The following is a 23,158-nucleotide window of genomic DNA, read 5'->3' as shown; positions in this document are numbered from 1 at the left end:
CTTATACAGGTCAGGCTAGGCCTCTACCACTGAACTCCATTACCTGTCCAGAATGTATCCTTTGGATGGTAGGTTATGTGTCAAAATGTTTTCTCTTAATGAGACATAGAGTGTATATGCACGGCCATTCTTGTAGCAGAATCTTCACATTCACAGTTAAGTCAATCATACTCTTTAAAGTTTCCCTTCACGATTTCAAAGAGAAGTGGGGCAAGAAATACCAGGTTACGCTTGCAAACTCAGCACCAAATGGAAGGGAATGTGAGAGAGGCATGAATCTATAGTGGGAATCATAAGGACAAGAATATGGAGTGCTCAGAGCAAGGAATACAAGAGAAAATGGGGAAAGATTGGAGACACTAATAAAAGCATAAACATTTCTTACTAATGAATATTGTCTTCACTGAAGTCCTCAGAAAGCTGTGTAAAAGATAAATTCCCAAGTGTTGGCAAAATAAATAAATTTAAAATTAGCTTGTTTTTTAAAATTGAGGGTTTTTTTAATGATTTTTTTTTGCTGCATTAACTCATTCCAAAGCGCCCTGAGATAGCTTGAAGAGGAAATATCATTCAGCTTAAGTCTAGCTTTGTGACTAGAGAGTTTTCCAATGTTTCATGGGTACTGAAACATTTAACCACCAGGAAACATTCTGAAAAAAATGTGTCAATAGGTAGTTCCATCATTGTGTGAAAATCATAGCAGGTATTTCCACAAACCTAAGTGGCACAGGACAGTCATTCACTGTGGCATCTTGATTCAGTCAGAGACACTGAATACAAGATGTATGAGGCATACCAGCATAACACATCAGACTAACTTGCAGTATATATGTATATATTCACATCTGTGGACATGTTATGAAATAATGGTACAAAGTATAGTGTGTAAATGCATAAATCAGGAGCGGAGCCATTTCATTATCAAATATTAAATATGGTACATAATTTCATGTTCTATACTTTAATATGACTGACAGCACAGTAGGTATGTTTATTAAAAACATGTGAGTAATACATTCTACTACAACACTAGATACTATTGAAATTATTCGGACCAGATTTAGTTCTAATAACTTTCCAGCACAAAAATTCAATGATTTGCTGAGGAACAAATTGTAAACAATTGGTTTAAAATGTGGGTCGTAGAACTGATGTCAAAAATCAAAGGATCTTCTTTGCATGCGTTACGTTTCTTTTGACTGTTCTCATAGTTTCATGCCCAGTCTTTCCTCACAGGAGAAACAGTCATGCTCTCCTTTGTAATAAAGCACCTCTAAATGGCTTCCTGTGCAGTGTTTCCTCACAGGAGAAACAGTCATGCTCTCCTTTGTAATAAACCACCTCTAAATGGCTTCCTGCGCAGCAACGTGATTCACACCACAATTTCTCACCAATGGTGTTTATCTTGTTTGGGTGTTTTGTCCAGGGAAGGCTCAAGAACAATCACTCCCTTAGCCATCCTTATCAAGTAACTTCACATCAACTGAAAACATAAGTAATACCGTATTAGTTGGGCCAGTAAACAGAGTGCTGGAGTAGGGAGTAGATAAGCTCTATTAACGTTCTAAATAACAAGATATTAGTTCCCAAAAGTCCATGAGCCATTTCTCCGGGGCTTTCATTCCCATATCCTATAGGAGAACTCAACGCTTCAATTTCAACTGCATATAACTTTAGGGAGTATTTAAGTTGTCATGGTTCCCAAATGACTCCCGTTCCTACTGAATCTGTCAATAAGATTTTGAAGCAAGTATATTGGACTCGGGTTTTGTACTATGTGAGTGACCTCCCTGGACTTTTGAGTTTTAACCTTAGTGGGGGCCTATAGGTGTTTCTCTAATGAGGACATGTACTCTCACTGAAGAAAACAAAAAGAGGAACATGGGGGAAGATTAGAGGGAAGAAAGGGTGCAGGGAGAGAAATACAAAGGAAGGGGTGAGGAGGGTGAAATAATACTATATCAGAAATACACCTAAAATAAATAAATATACCTAAATAAAATATATACCTAAAAATAGCTATAATACACATAAGTTGGCACACACACACACACACACACACACACACACACACACACACACACACACACGGAGTTTAAAAACATTTTCCCATCTTGGCTGATAATGTTCCCTCCAGGAGCCTGTAAACCATCTAACAAAAAACTCAACACCAGGCATCAGAAGCCCTCTTCTGAGTTGTTGCTCAGGGTAGTCCAAGATACTTTGCAAACATTAAATGCTATTGCTATTGCCTTTTGTTTCCCCGAAAAGAGTGGAAGGTAAGGTAAGCATCTATTTCTGAAGATATCATGCACATCAGACACTGGGCCCAGAGGCACCTGAGCTGGAATTGACCTGAAAGCCTCCTCTCTGAGGACAAACTTTCATGGCACCAAAAAGTGCCATGCAAGCTTCCAAAGGAGGGAAATAACCAACAGTCTTAACCAGCTGTGACACCTATGAACCACAGCAACAGAGTGGCATAATAATCTTATGGGTGCAAGGGTGTCATACATACTCAGCAGTAACCAACAGCTCACTGATCAGACTCAAGACCTTCTCTACAAGAGGGAAAACGTGATTGGTGCTGGAAATCTAGCCAACTGCTCAGGACTAGTGAAGTCATGACCCCTGGAGGAGAACCTACAACCTCCACTTTACTAAAACTAGCAGAATATCTAACTACATGCTAAATACATATCCTTGTACCCACAGATAAGCATAGTCCTCACCCCTCTTCAAGGAAACCTCTCTTTGCAACAGATGGAGACCGTTACAGAAAACCACAACCAACCAAAATGCAAAGTTGTAGAACCCAGTCCCTATGGATGTAACTACCAAACAATTTTCCCACCTAAGGCCCAGGGATCCTTGTAAATGAGGGAGGAAAGATTATAAAAGCCAGAGGACCATGGAGTTTGCTGTGAGATTGTGTCTTCTAGGAATGTCAGAAGCTGCACCCATAAAGTCTCTCTAACCTGACCGCCTTAACAGGAGCAAAACAAGGATGACACCAGCATATGCTACCCAAGAGGCCTCAACCCTACGCAAAAGAAATATAGGCCACTAGGCAAACTGAGAGTGAAAGAAACAATCCTCTTCAGGAGGGAACATACAAATTGATTCTCCGATATGAAATTGTAAGCCCTGAAAACATACACGTAATATTATACATACTGAGTCGATTTTATTTATGATAATGTATGTATAATCCATATGCATTCAATAACAATTAATGAAAAAAAAGCCATGAATTTGTAAGCTAGAAAGAAGGAGTAGAGGGGATAGTTTGGAGGGAGGAAAGGGAAGTAGCGAATGATGATATTATAATCTCAAAAAAATAATAATAATTAAAAATTTCAAAAAGAAATAACCTTCCCCAAGGAAGAGCATAACAATTGGCTATTCAATACCAAGTGATCAGCCCTAAAACAATATATACATACAGGTAGCATATGTGGAGTGAGCATTATATGTATATGTGTGTGTGTGTGTGTGTGTGTGTGTGTGTGTGTGTGTGTGTGTATCAGTTTCAGAATCAATAGGGTAAAGAGAGTAGAAAAATTATCCTTACAGAGTACTTTAACCCAAGACTTTAAATTCTGTCTTCACCATCCTTCTCTCCAATGTTTCTATAATCTCTTTGAGAATTTATACAAATTCTTTTTCAAAAGCCATTGTCCCCAGAAGTTCAAATAATTTTCTTTGATTACTAACTATATATTATCCCTGTAGCTCAAAAGAGTTACTCAGACTTTGTGGAGCAATACTAGAGGATTTGACCGTATCCATGTGGTTTGGAGTGTGCAAGTTTTATTCAGTACCTTTAGTAGACAGAGGTTGCCTTAAATTAATTTTTCTTGCCAGACATGGTAGCACTGACCTTTAACCCCATCTTTCACTCAGAAAGCAGAGGCTGCAGGTCTCTGTTAGCTTGAAGGCAGCCTGGTCTACGTACTGAGTTCTAGAGTCTACATAGTAAGTCAGTGATTCTCAGCCTTCCTAATGCTATGACCCTTTAATACAGTTCCTTATGTTGTAGTGACTCCCAACCATAAAGTTATTTTCATAGATTCTTCATAACTGTAAATTTTCTACTGTTATGTATCATAATGTAAATATAATTGTTTTTTGATGGTCTTAGGCAACCCTTGTGAAAGGGTGGTTCAACCCCCGAGGGGTCATGACCCACAAATTGAGAATCACTGTAGTAAGTTCTAGAGTTGTTGGACAGTCAGAAATACAAAGTAAGACCCTTAACTGTTCAACTCTAAGTAATATCTAAGTATATATATATATATGTTTATTAGTTAGGACTCATGGGAATTTAATCCTAAATAATTTAAATATTTTCCTTAGACAGTTACTTATCCTATCAATTTGGATATTCTTCAACTTTGTCCAACTAAGCAATAATATATCCCATAAATGGATACATAACACATACATAAATACTACTTATATATGTATGTATATACACATAGATACCTATATTTATAGATATATAATTAATATGCAAATATACACAGTTGTACCTTAGTATCTGGTATGAATGCTAAATCTGCAAATGATCAAGTCATTTATGTACAATATCATAGAATTTGTATATAATGTATATACATCTTTCTGTCTACTAGTTTAAATTATCTCTAAATTATTTAATATTCCATATACAATGTAAATATTATATAAATGATTGCTATTCAATATTATGTAAGGGAGAGTAACAAGTAAAATCTACATATGTTCAGTACAGATGCAATAAAAAAATTTTATATTTATATATTTGTATGTATGGGAGGATATGAGTTGGAAAGTGCCATGGAATATGTGTGGAGGTTAGAGGACAATTTTGAGGAGTCAGTTCTTGCTCTTCTATCTTGTGGTTTCCAAAGATCAAACTCAAGTTGTCGATTTTGGCAGCAAGCGTCTTTATACTTTCAGGCATTTGACTGACTGGTCCATGGATGCACTTTTTTTAACTATCTTTTTTAGATTATAATATAATCACATAATTTCCATTTTCTTTCCTCCCTTCAAACCCTCCCATGTATCCCTCCTTGCTCTCTTTCAAATTCCAGGCCTCTTTTTCATATACATATACATACATATATACATACATACATACATACATACATACATACATACATACATATTCAAAATGATGGAAGCTTCATGATTATGAGGTCTGGCTCAGAACAGCAGATCTATGTGAGATGACTTGAGAAGGCTTCTGTGCAGGACTAACATAGAAACTTCTTTTCATGTTCTAATGATTCTTTGCTTACTACCTGGACACAATGGACATCAACTGTAACACAAATACCATTCACAAGTCATATTTTCTATATTCTAACTGACGTTCATGTTATTTAGCACACACACCCTCATCTTACTTTGTAGCCTAGGTGGCTTAGAACTCACTATGTAGACCAGGTTGGCTTTGAACTAGCCACAATCTTCCTGCCTCTGCGTGCCAAATGCTAGAATTACAGTGATACACTGCTAAACTGGGCTGTGCCTCCCATTTCCTAGAGCAGGAATGCTAGTAAAGTGCAAATGAAAACCACAGTTGTAAATTGAGTTACAAACAAATTTTGCTCCAGGCATGAACCATAAATTAAAGTAATGATCACTTCAAGATGGAACTTTCTCCTCCTCCCCCAACCCCAACCCCCGTCTTTTAAAATCAGAATGAAAGTAGGTCAATGAATTTTAGGATATTTTAGAGTATGTACAGTATTGTATTGTTTGCCAGTACCTAATTTACAATTACAGAACTCCATGAATATTGAAATGATTCAGCTTCCCATTACAAATGTATGTGGCAGTTTGGTTGTTGATCAGTTTATGAAGTTAATGCAAATGGAACTGTCTTCCTGTCAGCATTTGAAATCTATAATGCAGTCATGTTGTATATTCAAGGACAGGCCATTGACAGTCAATTAACAAGTTTGATTGGTATGTCAACTCATTCTTTTGAATTGTTAATAGTATGTTAATAGCATTCGTTTCTTTGTGCAATCCCATTTGCGGCTTCGCAGTTACAGCTATTTTTTATAATTCTCGGTAACCTAAAATAGTGCCTTAATAATAGATTATTAAACACCTGTCTAGCATAGCTTAGGGAGGTTTTTCCAGACTGGGAGTTTGCAGTGGATCTCTTTGATATTCAAATCAACAAATGATAGCCTTTTTATTCAAAACGCAAGTTCTTTTGATGGTTAGCTTGTTAAGAAATATTCAGCTCTAGTCTGACCTGATCTGGTTTCTCATGGAAAAGATCTGATGCCGTTTGAAGGTTCATAAACGGAATGCCAATGACAATTTGTTGTTGATGTTCAGCCGCCTTAGCCCTCAGAAGCTGCTGGTTGAAGCGCCTCTTTAGCCTCACCAAATAAACCTTGCAGGTAAATGATCTGGAGATTGATCTGATGCTTTCAAAGCCAAGAGGGCTCTTCTTCTATGGTCTGGATTTTTAAGCGTGGAGGGGGTACTTAAAAAGATGCTTCAGAACTGACAGATGAATCCGAAGACACAGAAAGATCGGGGAAGAGTAGAAATGTGGGAGTATTTTTAAGTGACTAGCGTATTACTTAGAGTTTTGAAAACCTTCAACTGTCGATCATATCTGTTCCCCATAGCAGATTTATCTCCACCTCGGTTTTTGTTGTGGTTGTTTTGTCTGTGTGCACAGGTTTATGCTCACTTTTCTGGGCAAGTTGATGAGACATTAAATGTATTATTCCCGAATGGTGCTTTGGAAGAAGGTAGTGACTACATTTGCACAGCCATGTTTTATTCATGCGGTTCCCGTACACCAGAATATAAGAATCTGCCATTTCTCAAGCCTAAAAAAAATTGTCTATACCAAGGAAGCAGTAAAAATTTTATTCCCTTTCCCCCATTCTTCACTTCCCTTGATGATGCTTTCCACGACCCACTGTTTATATTTTGTTTCATTGGCAGATGTTTCTTTATAATAAATGGGGGAGGGGGAGAACCCCAGCAACATAGTTCAGAAATTTACTTAATACTTTTGTGTTCTGTGGCTTCAGTGAATATGGGAAAAGTAATTTGCATGCATTTGAATTTTAAAATTAGACAGTTCTCGAAAGATTGCTATTCAAATGCTCCTAATACACCAATGAGGAAACTGAGGCAAAGAGTAAGACCTCTTGTACAGTCCTGGACCCTGCTGTCTTAATTTCTAACTCAGGATATACCCTGCTTGCTGCCTTCTACAGGAGCTCTTTTGAAGGACACAATTCTACAGTATATTTCTCAACCGCATTAAAAAAAAAAACTGTTGAGGTTCACCAGAATTCTGTATAAAAACCTAATGTTACCATTTATGACTAAGAATTATACTAGATAGTAGTAAAAGAAAGTTATATAGGATATGTATTTCTTAATGTGTTCAGTAGCAAAAAGAAATCGATAAATCAAAGGGGAAAAAAGAAAATAAACTGTCACCTTATATAGCTCAGTTTTTCACAATGTGCCCCTAGGTAAGTCCATAGCACTTGTGACCTAGCTCCAGATGGGAGAGGAGGTGGAAAACAGTCGGCATGCAAGCGTTAATTGATAATGGATTTTGCCATGTCACTTAAACTCCTGGCAGTATTCCTCGGTTTGTTTTACAGATCGCTCATCCTTAAAGATGCTTGGCTGCCGAGTGTTAATTTCTTCATCTCTAAGTGGCAGTCCGAAGAGTACTTATTGTATGAAGAATAAATGAACTAAGGTCTGTAAAACACTTAGAATGGTGTTAACCAGATTGTTTTACATAAGAGTTTGCTTTTAATATTACTGATCGGCCGGGCGGTGGTGGCGCACGCCTTTAATCCCAGCACTCGGGAGGCAGAGCCAGGCGGATCTCTGTGAGTTCGAGGCCAGCCTGGTCTACAGAGTGAGATCCAGGAAAGGCGCAAAACTACACAGAGAAACCCTGTCTCGAAAAACCAAAAAAAAAAAAAAAAAAAAAAAAAAAAAAATATTACTGATCAAAAGTAATATTGTCGGTGGAGTTATTATTCTATGAGGCCAGCACCATTTATTTGGATTAATTGGATGTACAGGTATAGTAAATTTTATACACGACAAGGCCTTAGATTGGAACCTGAGATTTTATTAGTTAATGAAATAAGGTGTGAACGAGGGAAAGCATAGGTGTAAACTGACCAATCACAAAGCAGTAAGGGCAGTTTCATTGATAAGGATCAAAGGACTGTGGAAGCACTGAGAACAAAGTCTACTGCAAATCCTGAGACATGAAAAGTTTTACTTGGGAACTAACAAGCTCCTGGGTGTTTGGGAAACTGCCTGGAAAAGAAGTAGGGAAAATCCAGGAAAAGAGAACAGCTTTATGTCTGTGAAAGGGACTAGTACCCCTAGGGAATAAGAAAAGTGTGGACAGAAGTATAAGGCAAGGAATGTGGGATGCTGGCAAGGCAGACTGGCCAAAGCAGAGACCCTATTTTTAAGTTCTGAAGACTGAAGTTTATCCTACAGGGACCAAAATAAATCATGGAAGTTTTATGCATAAGAATGACATGAACGATCATACTTTAAAAAGAAAACTTGACTACCAGGGCTAGAGGAATAAGAGCAAGCAAGGTGCAAGGCGGGAAACAAGATGGGAGCATAGGCTGAGGCTCTAGCAGCGGTAATAAAAAGCTATATAAGTTAAAGGAACATTTCTGAGTGGGATGGACAAGAATCCATAGCCAATTATGATAGTTGCAGGATCTGGGGTATAGAAAAATATATTAAAGAAGATTGGCATATTAAGTTTGGGAGATTGTATAAGTGGCAATTCCACCTAGCTTATCAAGTCGACATGCTGAATTTTTTTAAATAGAGAAATTTTCCCATGATGTATAGCCTGCTGGAAATATTATAATGATGACCTTCTTTGCAAAGGGGACTAATTGAGTATATATGTAGATTGCTTGGCTTTCATGAAAACTACTGATAATACAAACCAGAAAGTATTATCTCAGTGGATGACTAACAGAAGCACATAATATCATATTTTAAAATTAAATATAAAATGCTTAAACACAAAACTAAAAGTCTTAGTAAAAACTTGTTGCCTTGTTGGCATACATCAAAAAACATGTCCCATGTTGGGGCAGAGGGTACATTCTCTCTACCTCTGAAGACTTCATAGTTTGAATGTGTGAATGAATGATAATAGACACTGGCATTGTGATACTCATGAAGGCACCACGGGAAATTGAACAGCCAATAACCCAGTGAGATTTCCAAACTTAAGTAGTCTGAGCCTGGAAATGTGGCTCAGTGGTAGAGCACTTGGCCAGTACACACGTGCAAGACTTTGGTTTCATCCGCTGCAATGCAAGAAGCTTAAACATCTTCATAAAGACAAAAATGGAGATGTGACCAGCTGCAAAGGGACAGTCAGTGACTTTTCAGGGAAGAATGAGCAAGAAGAGGTGACAATTGGTGACTATGTCAGTCGAAGCTCAGAGTCAACTCCTGCCTTCTTTCTTCTGAAAATAATGAATCTCTTCCTCTGGGGATTGATTGGCTATCTGGAAAGAAGGTATTGAATATCTTCTGGATGCTGAAACTCCAGCAGTGAATAAAGTAACTTCAGAGAAGTGTTTGCAGCTTTTTAAGCTCTTTTATTCTGGGCAGCCCGCAGACCAAAGACCTGTTACTTTGGTATATTATTTTCTGATTCATACCATTTCTAACATGTGTATTACATTTATTGTTTCACATGTCTTTCAATTCCCTCTTCGTTCTTTTCCCATTTTACTTTTTGGGACCATGAATCTTTATCTTTTTATTTCCAGATCCATCCACAATTGTCTTAGAGTATGTGTGCTTAATGGAAGGACTCATATGGTAAAAAGATATTCCATTGATTTCACCTTGAAATCAATATTAGTTATAAAATACTATACAAGAACTTTTGCATAATACATTTCTTGTATCTTCCAAATCTTGAGATTAAAATTAAGATTGATTTTTATTTGTGTGTGTGTGTATGTGCGTGTGTGTGCGCGCGCGCGCACAGGTACTTAAGGAAGCCAGAAGAGTACAGAAATTCCACAGAGAAGGAGTTGTGAGCCTTCTGACCTGTGTGCTGAGAATCAAACTAATGTCCTCTGGGAGAGCAGCAAGTGCTCTTCACTGCTGGTCCATGTTGCACAGCCCAGAAATCTTGAAATTTTACTGTTGTGAAACATGTGATGTGAGCATTAATGAAAAACATTTAACCAAACTCTACTTTTGATGTTTATTAAATGACAGTGTCTCTTAGTGATGCAGGAATAACTTTAATCATTTATTTTAATAATAAAACTCTCCTCTTTTCCCTGTGGTGAGACTCTGCATTGGCATGGCCTTCTCTTTGAACACAGGCAGCTCTAGTTTCAGGGGATGGCAAGCTATTAGGTGATATCTTAGACAATTTTATCAGAAGTTGATTGACTGCTCTCTTTGTTACCTCATACTGTGCTTATAAGTATTTAAATTTATTTTATGTTCTCACAGTTTTCCATCCCTTCACATATCACACAAGCTTAAGTGATAACAGAAAAGACATTATCAGCTCCAAATTCATAACTAATATACTATTTTTAAAGTACTTCTTTAACTCTTAAATTGGAGCAGATTATTATTTTCTGGTATCCATTCTCTTTAAGCAATTTTAAGATTATAAACCTCACCTGCAAGAGACAAGAAAATAAAAAATAATGAATATAAAGACTAGAAAGTCTTAAAAGTTTTAATAATTATTCATCCACCATACATAAATTTTACCTAAAATAATTTATCCATGCCCGTGTTACCCCTGGGAATATAGAATTATACTAGGTATCTTCTTCAGTATCTCTCCCTCTAAAATTTCTTTTATTTTCATAAAAGGAATTTATGCTTTGATAAAGAATGCAATCATAAAAATTCTCTCCATATATAACCTGTTTTTTATTTAACCACTTAACTTTTCAATCTAAATATTTTCCTCTAATTTTACAAATTTGTCCTAATTCTCAGTAATATGCAGGAAATTAATAGTGATTTAATAATTTCATTCATACACAAATGAGGCTTTTAAAGGTCAGGCTAAGTAGTATAGTCTCAGAAAGTATGAACCCCATCCTACTCTTCAGTAAAAGGAACAGATGCCTAACATTGTACAAATTCTCTACAAATAGTTATAAAACATTTTAAGAGCCTGGTGCTTTAGCTCTTGTTTCCTCTAATCCTATAATGTCTCCATCTTTGTTTATTGTTAATTTTGATATCTTAGACATGTTTTCATTGTAGAGGTTGATTTTTACCTTATTCTTATTTCTTCTTTAAAGTCCCCGCCCCCTGTCTTTAACAATCATGTTATTATCTTTAAACTAGCATAGTAAAATCAATTGAAACTACAAAATACAAGAACAAAAAGATATTCAGGTAGGTAAAGAGATACAGGAAAAACTGAAAACTTGTGTGCACACATCTTTGTGCGTAGGATAATTGCGAAGTGCCGGAGTAACTAGGTCTCCACTGAGGAGATGGCCCTCCCATCCTGCTGAAGCAGACCTTATTGTGTTCTAAGGTTCCCATTAGCTGCTCAAAGCCAAAAACATTCATTCTCCATAAGCTAAGAACTCCAAATTTACCTTGCAACTTGGTAAAAGTTACTTGGTGGCAAGAAAGTGGGTCTCCCTAATGAAAGCTGGCAGGCAGGACTCTCGCTCCACTCCGTTGGCATCTGAAATCGCAGCACATCATTCAAACAAAATCAATAATCCAACTTTTATGTCCTTCGCTAGCTACAGTGGAGTTTCATTATTCTGTGATCATTTGGGTTTTGCAGGATTAGGCTGTGTACTGCAGTAGCAAAAAAAGCAGCTCAGATAGAGTATGCAAGATCAACCATTCTATATTTACCAACTTACCCCAGTGATCCTAATGTTCAAGGAGAGATGCGGTAAAAGTTAGAACCTGATTACCTGAGCCATTCCTATCTTGAATAATATTTGAAAGTTCAATTGACCGAATTGAAGAATTAAATTTATAAACTGTAGTGTTCCTTAATTGAGGCAAATGGAATCAGCAAGAGGTAGCTTGTTTCAATGTAAAACTTCAAGGAGCAGAAGAGAGGAACTCTGAGCACCTTCTTCTTTTGACTTAGTTTCCCCTGCTTCACACTTTCTATGGAACCAGAGTATTTTTATAGAAAAGGGAATTGTTCTTAGGGAAGGTCCACATAGCCACAAAAGCAAGGTAGTGCATTTACTTTAAAGCTCCAGCTCCTAAAGTGTGTTTGTACAGGGAAGCATGGACCCAGCCAAAATCCAGGCTTAAACATTCTCTCCTTGTTATCACCTCGTTAAGCTCCCCAAGTCAAAGCTGTGCCTCCTACAGTCACAGGTATGGGGCCACTAATTAAGAAGAAGGGGCTCATTACCAATTCTCATTAACGTCAATTGGAGTTTTAAAGCCAAATCCCTGGACTGAAAATTTACCCCCTTAATGTTCAACACAGGTGAACGAATAAAATCATTTAAATGCCTGTATCATGGGGGAGTGCAAATGTTCTCTCCAAGGATGAACAAATTGCTTGCTGAAGTCTGGCACTAATCCTATTGCTCAGTAAAAGGCAGGCAGAGCTTTAAAGAAAAATATACAATTGGAAAGGGCAGTAAGGGTGGAGAAAGGGAGTCTGTGACAGGGAAAAGAGTGGTGTTGATGGGCAAAAGGAATGGGGAGGGAGTAGCTGAATGTCCAGGTTACTATCTGAAGACACACCATTTCCAATAAAAGTATTTGAGAGAGCAAAAGTGTACCTGGAAATAAGTGCTCAGTAAATATTTGGATTGATTAGTGAAGAAGTAAATGTCTCCCCATATGTTTTAATAAATGTTAACCTGCTGATGAATGCTTGATTCTCAGCCTTGGAGTTTGTTTGAGAATTTTCTTGATCATGTTCCATAGTTGCCTTCTGTAATTGTGAGAGCCAGATAACACTTATAGTGTAGGGGAATGTTATATTAAGATGCTTCAAAGTGCTTAAATTTGTGAAAAAGTTCAAGTGTGTTCTATTGGTTGATTTGGGAGAGCAGGGCTACGGCTGCTCACTGATGGATAAGCCATAAAGAAATGGTCCTTTGGAAAGACCAAAAATGTTTACAACACATAACACTTCTTCTCCTTTACAATTGCAGAGGGCAACTAGTTTTTAAACTGAATTCTTGACAATTTTCTTTACTTACTTCAGTGTAAATAACCCCCAAATAATCATGAGATTAGTGTTTGCTTCCAAATGGTATTCACATGAGATAACTGTTTCTGCTTTTATAGAATGATGAGCTGTATGACAAATTATTTTATAAATTGTCCACATTTAAATCATATTAATAATGTGAACTGTGACTAGCCTTCTGCCAAATTATGAGGACTTGAATTTTTCGTGAGTGTCAGATTCCTTCATGTTACTGTCAATAGTCGTTACAAGATCATAGAGCACTGTAGCAGGAGGGAGACTTAAAAGCCAGCTAGTTGAATGCTACACTTTACTTTTGAATTCCAAAAGCTTTAACAGCCTTTCCAAAGCTCATAGGACCCTATTTCGAATTTTGGTCTCCTGACCCCTACGTCATTCTTGGAATTAACAGCTGAATCAAGATAGATCTGTACCTTCATGCATCCCAAACTATCTTGGTTCAGATTCTAAAGCTGTTTCAAATTTGACATTAATGAGTAAAAGAAACCCTGGGAGAAAGCAATATATATTATATTTGGATGTATGTATATTAATGTATATGTATATATATACATATATATATATGGAAGTAATATATATATAGAGAGATGGGTATGAGCGTTCACTTCTTTTCTTTAGGACAAACTTGCCTTGCCACCATGTAGGCATTAACTTTTTATCTGCTTAAAGATTGAAAGACAGTGATAATAGATGTATAAATGCATCATGGGATGAATAAATTGTGTGAGTTAGAGAAGAGAAAATGAATGTGTTCGTGAAAGAGCGAGCACATCAATCAGTGGCTGCATGGCGTTTGCTCCAGTGTGTCCAGGGGACACCTTGCCAATCAATCATTCAGAAAGCTTTTCTCTAGCTTTCAGATAGGGAAAAAAGACTTGACACAAAAATGTGGTAGAGAAAGTCTAGCTTTTAAAGAGGTCATTCAAGGAACTCACCTGACTTCCAGAAAGGAGCTAACAGGAGGGTACCAAATGTCTGAGAGAGCTGTAACTTAGCATTTTAAAATATTGGTTGGTTATGAATCATTACCATTTTATATTGATTCAAAAACATTACTTAATATTATTTGGTGTATCCCAGCCTTACTTGAATATAAAATTTGTGTATAGTTTCTATCTTCAAGGAGCTTAAAAGCTAAAACTATTTGTTTCAAAGCTTTTGCCTCTGTGTTAACTTAAAACCCAATGCTGTTGTTTTCCTTGAGCATTAAACATCCAAGCATTTACTAAAAATATTTTAGTTTTATGAATCATCCATCAAATAATTATTGGTCTCTTGTAAGATAATACATTAGTTGCTGTCTTGAAATAGTTCATATAGTGTTAAGGCAAATAAGAATAGCTTATAAATAATTATAATATAAATCAAATGGAGTTAAGTGACAGTGTTGTTTAGGAAACATTGTCTAGTTTAGCATTCCCAAGGAGATAAAAACAGAGAAACATGGAAATAGAAAAAAGTCTGTCCAAACAATATCAGTGCTGAGTGGCCAGATCTGGGAACTGACTCCATCGGCCACCCTGCTCTCACCCTGGCTCTTTAAAGGTGGTGTTTCATTTGCATAGCTAATAAAAGCAAGAAGGATATTGAAGTGCCATAATAAAATGTTGCCCAGTAGCGAAGAAAAGCAGCTACTATAAGCAAAGTCATTTTGTAAGCAGGATTATTTCTTTCTGCAAAATCTCTATAAGATCTCACTGCTTAGTGGTCACTTCATGCTGGATTTTCAAACAATGAGCATAGGAGAAATGGTAGGCAAGGCTAACTATGCAAGGGACGTTACAGAGACAAACTCAAACAACCAGCTCATACTCATGGAGACAAACTCAAACAACCAGCTCATACTCATAGGGATCCTTTCCAACTCAGTAACAGCAGCATCACTCATGACATTTGTCTGTGGCACAGACAGGGTAAGGTATTTGGCACTGAAGTTGAAATCATGAGTTTGAGAGCTGAACAGAGAACGTTTTACTTCTGTCTTTGTTATCTGTTAGCTATGTGACCAAAAATCTCTGTCATCTGTAAAAATTAAACTAATGTCACAATAAAAGACGATGACAATTTTTACTTCCCTTCACTATTCCTTTACCACTCTTCAAATTTAAAGCAATCGTTTCTTTAAAAATTTGATTTCTTGTAATTTGCTACACACTTGACTGTTGCCCCACTGGTTTATGAACCATTTTGGAGCATGAATCTTTTAAATTCTCTTAATGCCTAAACAGTACCATGTATATATTTAAAAGTGACTTGATTTGAATTTTATGGAGTATCCTTGTCACTGTTCTATTGCTGGGAAGAGACACTGTGAACAAGGCAATGTTGAAAAAGGAAAGCTTTTAACTGGGGACTAGCTTACATTCTCACAGGCTTAGTCCATTATCATCATGGTGGGGAGCATGGCAGCATGCAGGCAGGCATGATGCTGGAGAAGTAGTTGAGAGCTACATCCTGATATGCAGACAGAGATAAATAGGGGAGGGAGGAAGTGGGGGAGAGGCGATGAAGAAACTTGGCCTAATGTGAGTTTTTGAAACCTCAAAGTCAGTGTCTTAGTCAATGTTCTATAGCTGTGAAGAGACACAATGACCATGGCAACTCTGATAAAAGGAAAGCATTTAATTGAGGTTTGCTTACAGTTCAGAGGTTTAGTCCATTTTCATCATGGTGGAAAGCATGGCAGACATGGTATGGAGAAGGAGTGGAGTGTTCTACATTCTGATCTGCAGACAGTAGGAAGAGAGAGATCCACTGGGCCTGGCTTGGGCTTCTAAAACCCCAAATTTTACCCCCAGTAAAATTACACTCCATCCAACAAAGCAACACCTTCTAATCTCTCTCAAATGACACAACTCCCTAATGACCAATCATTAAAATCTTTGAGCCTGCAGGAAAGTTTCCAAACTGCATCTTCATGTCTGATGTCAAAGTGCTCTTCAGATCTCCAACTCCTTTCAGTTTTGTTGACTGCAACACACTTCTCTCTTGGACTGGCTTCACATTCAATCTGCAGCTTTCCTTGGCAGGTATCCCATACTCTGGCATCTCTAACATGTTGGGGTCTCCAAAGTAATCCAGGCTTGACCTTCACAACTTCTCTCAATGTCCTCTCTGGGCCTCCATTCAGGTACACCCTGACACATGCCTTGCCTCAGCAGCTTTCCTTAGCCATGGAGGGAGATTCCACAAGCTCTTTTTTGTACCCTTGATTCTAAAGTCAGAACCATGTGGCCAAAGCTGCCAAGTTCTTCTGCTTGCTAGGGCTGGAACATGGTCCCTGAGTTCAAATACATTTATCCAAGTTTTCTGTTTTTGATGGTTTCCTTCACTGCCTAAGCTTGGCTGCCATAGAACTCACTCTGTAGACCAAGCTGGCCTCAAACTCAGAGATCTACCTCCCTTGACTCCAAAGTACAGGGAATAAAGGCTTGTGCCACTGCACCCAACCTTAAACTTTCCTTTAATTCCTCTTCATAAGTTGGAAGCTTAGCTGAGTGGGGTCTTTCCCTGAGCTCAACACTCCCAGTCTTTTCTTTAAATTTTTTATTTTCTTAAGCACTGGACTTATCTCTCTTATTCCTCCTGGTTTTCCTTTCTCCTCAAACTGTACATCTGGTTTTGTTCTTTGCTCAGCTTGCTCTTTTTCATTATAAATCTGCATCAGAGTAACCAACAATAGCCATGCAACAGAGTCAATACTAGGTTGCCTTGAAATCTCTCTGCCAATGCCAATAATCCAAAACTCTTCAATTTAACCTCAGGCAGACTTTTTGGACAAGGACAGAAAGCAGACATTATTCACCAATATTATAAGAATGATCTCTAGGACACTTACTAATATTCTTCGCCTCTGAAACCTCTTCAGCTGGCCTGTCACAATCTACATTGCTCTCAGCACCACTGCCTTTGCTGCTCTTACTAGTATGGCCCCTTAAGCCCCATTTAAAGTATTCAACTGCTTTCCTAGTCCAAAGTCTCCAAATCCACATTCTATCAACAAGGAACATGGTCAGACCTGTCTCAGCAACACTCCAATCTCCTATTCTACCCCTTGTACCAACTTCCAGCTTAGTCAATGTTCTATTGCTGTGAAGAGATACCATGACCATTGCAACTCCTATAAAGGAAAACATTTACTTGAGATGACTTACAATTTCAGGGGTTTAATCCATTATCAGCATGGAGGGAAGCACGGCAGCATGCAGGTAGACATGGTGCTCAAAAGGTTCCTAAAAGTTCTACATATGGATCTGCAGGCAGCAGTCAGAAAGAGACATTGGACCTGACTTAATTATTTGAAAGCCCAAAGCCCACCCCTAGTGACACATTTCCTTCAACAAAGCCATACCCACTTCCACAAGGCCACACCTCCTAATCACTGTCAAGTAATACCACCCCCTCATGATCAAGCTTTCTGATATATGAGCCTACAGGGGCCATTTCTATTGAAACCACCACACTGCATATCATGAAAATGCCACAGAAAAAGATGTTAACCAGATAGATGAACTAAAGTTGCAATGCTTCTAAATGGAAAATGCCTGGATCTTAACTCAGGTCTTTTACCCTAAGGACCCATACATTTTATGATTCTTGCTATATTTGAAGCATTACACAGGCTTATATTGAATACCTTCATAATTATATGTTATTAGAACAATGGTATCTAATGGTGGGGTTAAGAAATGGTTAAAATGTCACATTTCTCTGAATTTCCTTCAGGCTTTGTTGGCCTCCTTTGTTTGTTTGTTTGTTTGTTTGTTTTTCAAGACAGGGTTTCTCTGTGTAACCTTGGCTGTCCTGGAACCCAACTCTGTAGACCAGGCTGGCCCCAAACTCATAGAGATCCACCTGCCTCTGCCTCCCAAGTGCTGGTATTAAAAGTGTGTGCCACCAACCACCCACCTTTGTTGACATCTTAAACATTTAGTTTGGCAATGCTCTGGCTCAGGTCCTTTAACAACTGAACAAATGATATAATTTGGGTAAGCAGTTGAAAATCTACCCATTAATTTTGTTCACCATAAACTATACATGGTGGGTTTTCTTTTCAACAGGACATATCAAGGGTATCATAAAAAGTATTGTAAATGTTCCAACCTTAAAGACAGTAAGTAACTGAACATCTTTCAGAGGATATGATTGAAGATTAGCAACTACTCCTATGACAAGTTAACTGAACTCATCAAATTAAACTACTTTACAGGCCTTCAACTAAATTCATCAAATTACACTACCTCACAGGCCTTCAGATAGGATATCAAAGTCATAGATAGGTTCCTACAGTAAAGTAGAATTAGTACCTACCTCTCTACCTATGACACTTAGGTTTTCTAACATATAATCAAAATATGGCAGATTCCTAATGGGATTCCAGGACCAACATTGTTATCTATTCCCATGTGGCAAATGTCAGCAAAATACAGTGTCAGACTTGACACTTTTTCACCACTTATGTTGGCCCAGATATCAAGTTTATAAAATGAATTATTTTTCAATGAGTATTATGATGCTGACTTGATATGTTGCATCACATTATATATACATTGAGATCAAGAACAGAAAATGTAGTCTGGGTAACCAAAATTGAAATAGTCAGTGCGAAATTACTTACTTAATTTTTTTATATTTTATTAAGTTATAAAATTATATATATTAAATTATAATTTATTATATTGTAATTATATGATTTCCCCTTCCTTTTCCTCCCTCCAAATACTTCCATGTTACTCTACCTTTCAAATTTATTTCTTCTTTTTATTTATTGTTTTACACACGTACACACAAACACAGACACACACACAGACACACACACACACACACACACTCCTAAATGCATAAATATAACCTGTTTAGTCAGTACAATGTTTCTTGTATGTATATGTTTTCAGAGCTGCACTCAATGCTCAGGGATCATTGTGCAAGAGGTGGTGGGAAGATTGTAAGAGCCATAGGAACAGCAAGTTTGCTGTGAGATTTGTGTCTCCAAGGAATCTCAGAAGCCACACACATAAAATCTTACCAGCATAACTGGCTAAACATGAACTGAAGAAGGACACTAACAGGCATGCTAAAGTGGGCAAGGGAAAGCTCACATGGCCTATGCAAAGAACTGCAGGCAACTAGAAAATGCTGAGAGTTGGAGAAAGTCTTCCCCAGGGAAGAACACACCAATTGGACATCCAGCACTTAACTTCCTTTAATTCTCTTTCATCGAACGCTAAACTAAGCACATGTGGTGGTATTATGTCAGCACATGATTAGTTGCAGTTTTTTTTTATGGTTTCTTAACTAAGAAAATATACCACAAACTACACTTTGAAGGCATACCCATTATTTCCTAGATTGAATACCCTGAAAAACAGTTTATTTTCTTGTGACCCAGAAAGCAAATCCACTGGTGTGTATAGCATGCTTTAGGAAAATAATAATTTGTAAAAGGAGGCCTGGTATGTATGCGTTCAAGTATTTAAGAAATAATTCCCTATTTAAAAAAGTTAAAATCTGGACAACAGTAAGTTTTTGCAATTTTTTTTTTTTTTTTTTTTTTTTTTTTTTTTTTTTTTTTTTTTTAGAGAGAGTAGGATATTTATTGGTGAATTCACATCACATCCCAGAGGAAGGAATTTGCAGAGGTAGAGACCAAGGAGAAACTTGGAGAGACCATCTACCAACAGCTGTCTTCCAACTTTGAGCCACTGTCAGGTTCTCAGTAAGGAAAACAAAAAATTCCAATAAATGACAGAAGTTAGCACTCTAAAATGTAGATGTTAAGTTGGAACTTTGGCTTGTGGTGAAGTACAAGGGATTTGGCCACAGCCCTGTTACCGAATCTTTAGTGCCTCTGAGTAAGGCAATTAACATCTTCAAAGCTCCTTTACAAAGTCACAAAATATTGGAAAATAAGAACAGATACTTAATTGATTTGTTGTGAAAACCTATTATTGAAATAAATAAATAGATCTTAGCAATCAATAAATATAAGCTAATATAAATACACTGCATTTAATATATACTTTGAGAATGCTACCTGGCATCATAAGTTTCAAATTATCATGATTTCTATGAAGTCACACAAAGCTGTCTTGACTCTACAATAAATGAAAATTTAGTATTCTCACCTATGTAAGAAGTTAAGTTCAATAGCATTTAAATGTCTTATCCAATAGTTAATAATTTATATTTGTTAAACGAGCAAGGATCATATTTTCTTTTTTTTTTTTTTTTGTAACAAGGTTTAAAATATGATTTACTTTATTTGAGAGAACAAAGTCTCAAAACGTACCCTAGATTGATCTTGAACTCAATAAGTCACCCGCCTCTAGAGTTCTGGGATTACAGAGACACCTGAGGATACAAATTTTAATAAAAATTTTCCCATGGATATTTGTAAAATGATATTTCATTGTATAATAGTTGATAGTGTATTCAGACCACAAAATAATAATACAAAATAAACTAATTGTGCCTATATGTATCAAAAGGAATAACTCTGAAGGAAAAAAGCATAATTTTAAAGCAATTCTAGAAAGATATACATAATCTTTCAATATATAAAGTTCAAAATTGGCATAGTGAATAATATATTATGCATATAAAATTTGCATTACAATAAAGGAGAAAATAAGCAGATGGAAAGTTTTTGCATGAATCTAGAACATCCCATCATTCTCTGCAGGAGGAAGAGACATAAACTCAGGAAAGAACTAACACACTTCAAAGAAACTGGTGTGGTTGTGGTTTGTAAACAGTTGGCATGTGCCTGAACTAGTTAACTTTCTCATTGTTGATGAAGTGCCGGACAACAGCAATGGAATGAAGGAAGTGTCTATTTGGGCTCACAGTTTAAAAGGACACAAGCTGTCATGGAAGGGCATGAGACAGGGTCACATCAAGTCTGCAATTAGGAATCAGAGAGAAATGAAGGCTGGTGCTCAGCCACCTTCCTGCTTTTCCCTTTCCTCTTTTCCCTCAGTCTGAGTCTCTGGTGCCTTGAATGACACTCCCTATATCCAGGGTAAGTGTTCCCTCCACTGCTAAGCTTCTCTGAAAACACACTTATGGACACATCTAGCTGGGTGTGTCTCCTAGATGACTCTAAATACAGTCACTGTTAAAACTGAAGATTGATCATCATGATGCCCAAATGTTTGCTGCGGTTGTTATTGCTAATGATATTTAAACTGTGGTTGTACCATAAACACACATTTTTATGTTTGAGATACCTCACACTAAGGCATCTTAAACCCTATGTGCAAACAAAGAGAATCTAACATTAAAACAGTACTTACATGTAATCAATGATTCTGGGGACTGCACAGTTGGTACCCAACCCCATATGCAAGATACTGTTGGCGTCACTGTACACAAATCCACTCATATCACCACATGTGGCTCTTTAGTATGCTTTTAGGCAGGCTGAGTTTTCAATAAGATTATCACTGATGACCTGTCAGGATCAAGACTCTAATGATTTCATATCTTCCTATACTTTTCCTCAAGTCTGGACCGGGAAAAGTAGGATGGATTTAACAACTGGTCCTGACAAGGTTTTTGCAATTTTGAGGTTTTAAAACATTGAATATTTTGGGGGAACATTCACAGACTCAGAACTGAATTTTTTATAGGAAGAGTCTGCAAAATTGCAGTGCAGTCTGTTTTCTCTGGAGCTAACTCAAATTAGGCGAAGAAGAAACCTCTCCTCCTAGGTCTACTGTTTATTTGGGCCTTTTCTGCTAATTGGCTGACCCTGGCTGACCCTGACCCTCCAGATGGAGGCGGCTCCAGTTTAGAACCAGGTTCTGAGATGCAGATTTGTATGCAAATGTCATAAGGGATGTTCAGGATCAGAGAGGGAAAGGAGCAAAAATCATCCCATGGGCAGTACTCAGGAAAAGATGCTGTACTGAAAAGTACCCCAACCAAGGCAAAGGAGCTTTCCTACCTACAGATCAGGGAATCTACCAGTTGTCTGTCACCTATTGGCATGTTTTGGTACAGTAAACAGAAGCAAGAGCACAGAAATGGTATGAATAGTACCGGGAACCAAATGTGAAGGCTCATGATAGTAACCCAAGCACTTGTGAGTAAGAGGCAGGAGAGTCACAAGGTCAAGGCCAGCTAGGGCTGTGTAGAAAATACAAGGCTGGTCTGGGCTTCATACAAGATAGTCTCAGTAACAACAATGAAACAAACAGAAACCTGCTCCTGAGAAAGCACTTCCTTTGCCTGCTCGAGATTGTCTTCTGGAGTCCAGAGGCAGAAATTATGATTTAGATTTTTCCTTTATATAGCTTGAGAATATTTTGATTTTAGAATAAAGAAACTGACTGAGTCTCTCATCTAGTATAGCTTAGTCCATTGTTCACACAATTCCATTAGATTCCACCTCTCTGTTTTGCTTTTGGGTTTAGTCTGTCCTTACAGGAGTTTTCAGCTGCGCCAGTATCTCCCCTCATGTCCACAGCACTCCAAGCTTCATATATACACACCACCCAACCCAAGCAGAAAAGAAGGAATCCACATCCAAATTCTCCCAACAAAAACACTCGACTACCTGCACATATCCAGTTGAGACCACATGACAAATCCCATTCCAGTTGATAGGGTCGTGGAAACCCAATGTGTTCATTGGCTTAAGCTTAAGCCTATTATATGCTGATTGCCAAATCTTGCTCCATTCTGTGAATAATTATATATTATAATAATATAATATTCAAGTGTCATTGTTTAAATTCTGTATGTCATAAAGAGAGAGAAAAAATAGATGCTAGGATGCGTGAAAAGAAATCAGCCACTTGTATCACATTCTTAGTGTAAACTAAATTGTTTTTTTTTTTTTTTTTTTTTTTTTTTTTTTGGTTTTTCGAGACAGGGTTTCTCTGTGTAGCTTTGCGC

At 37.4% G+C, this 23,158-nt stretch overlaps 1 long non-coding RNA gene across 2 annotated transcripts in view; it reads left to right on the top strand.

Annotated features, from left to right (window-relative positions):
* The first annotated feature begins 6,122 nt into the window (after positions 1 to 6,122).
* The window catches only part of LOC128101980 (uncharacterized), a 171,051-nt gene continuing 154,015 nt past the window's right edge, over positions 6,123 to 23,158 (top strand). For both annotated transcript variants that reach the window (XR_008215285.1, XR_008215283.1), the window contains exon 1: positions 6,123 to 6,410. This is a non-coding gene — a long non-coding RNA (uncharacterized LOC128101980). The remainder of the gene's footprint in view (positions 6,411 to 23,158) is intronic.

Source organism: Peromyscus californicus, unplaced genomic scaffold, assembly GCF_007827085.1.
Source record: "Peromyscus californicus insignis strain IS unplaced genomic scaffold, ASM782708v3 Scaffold_7__1_contigs__length_154581171, whole genome shotgun sequence".
NCBI lineage: Eukaryota > Metazoa > Chordata > Mammalia > Rodentia > Cricetidae > Peromyscus > Peromyscus californicus.
This window is presented reverse-complemented; position numbering and strand designations above follow the sequence as displayed.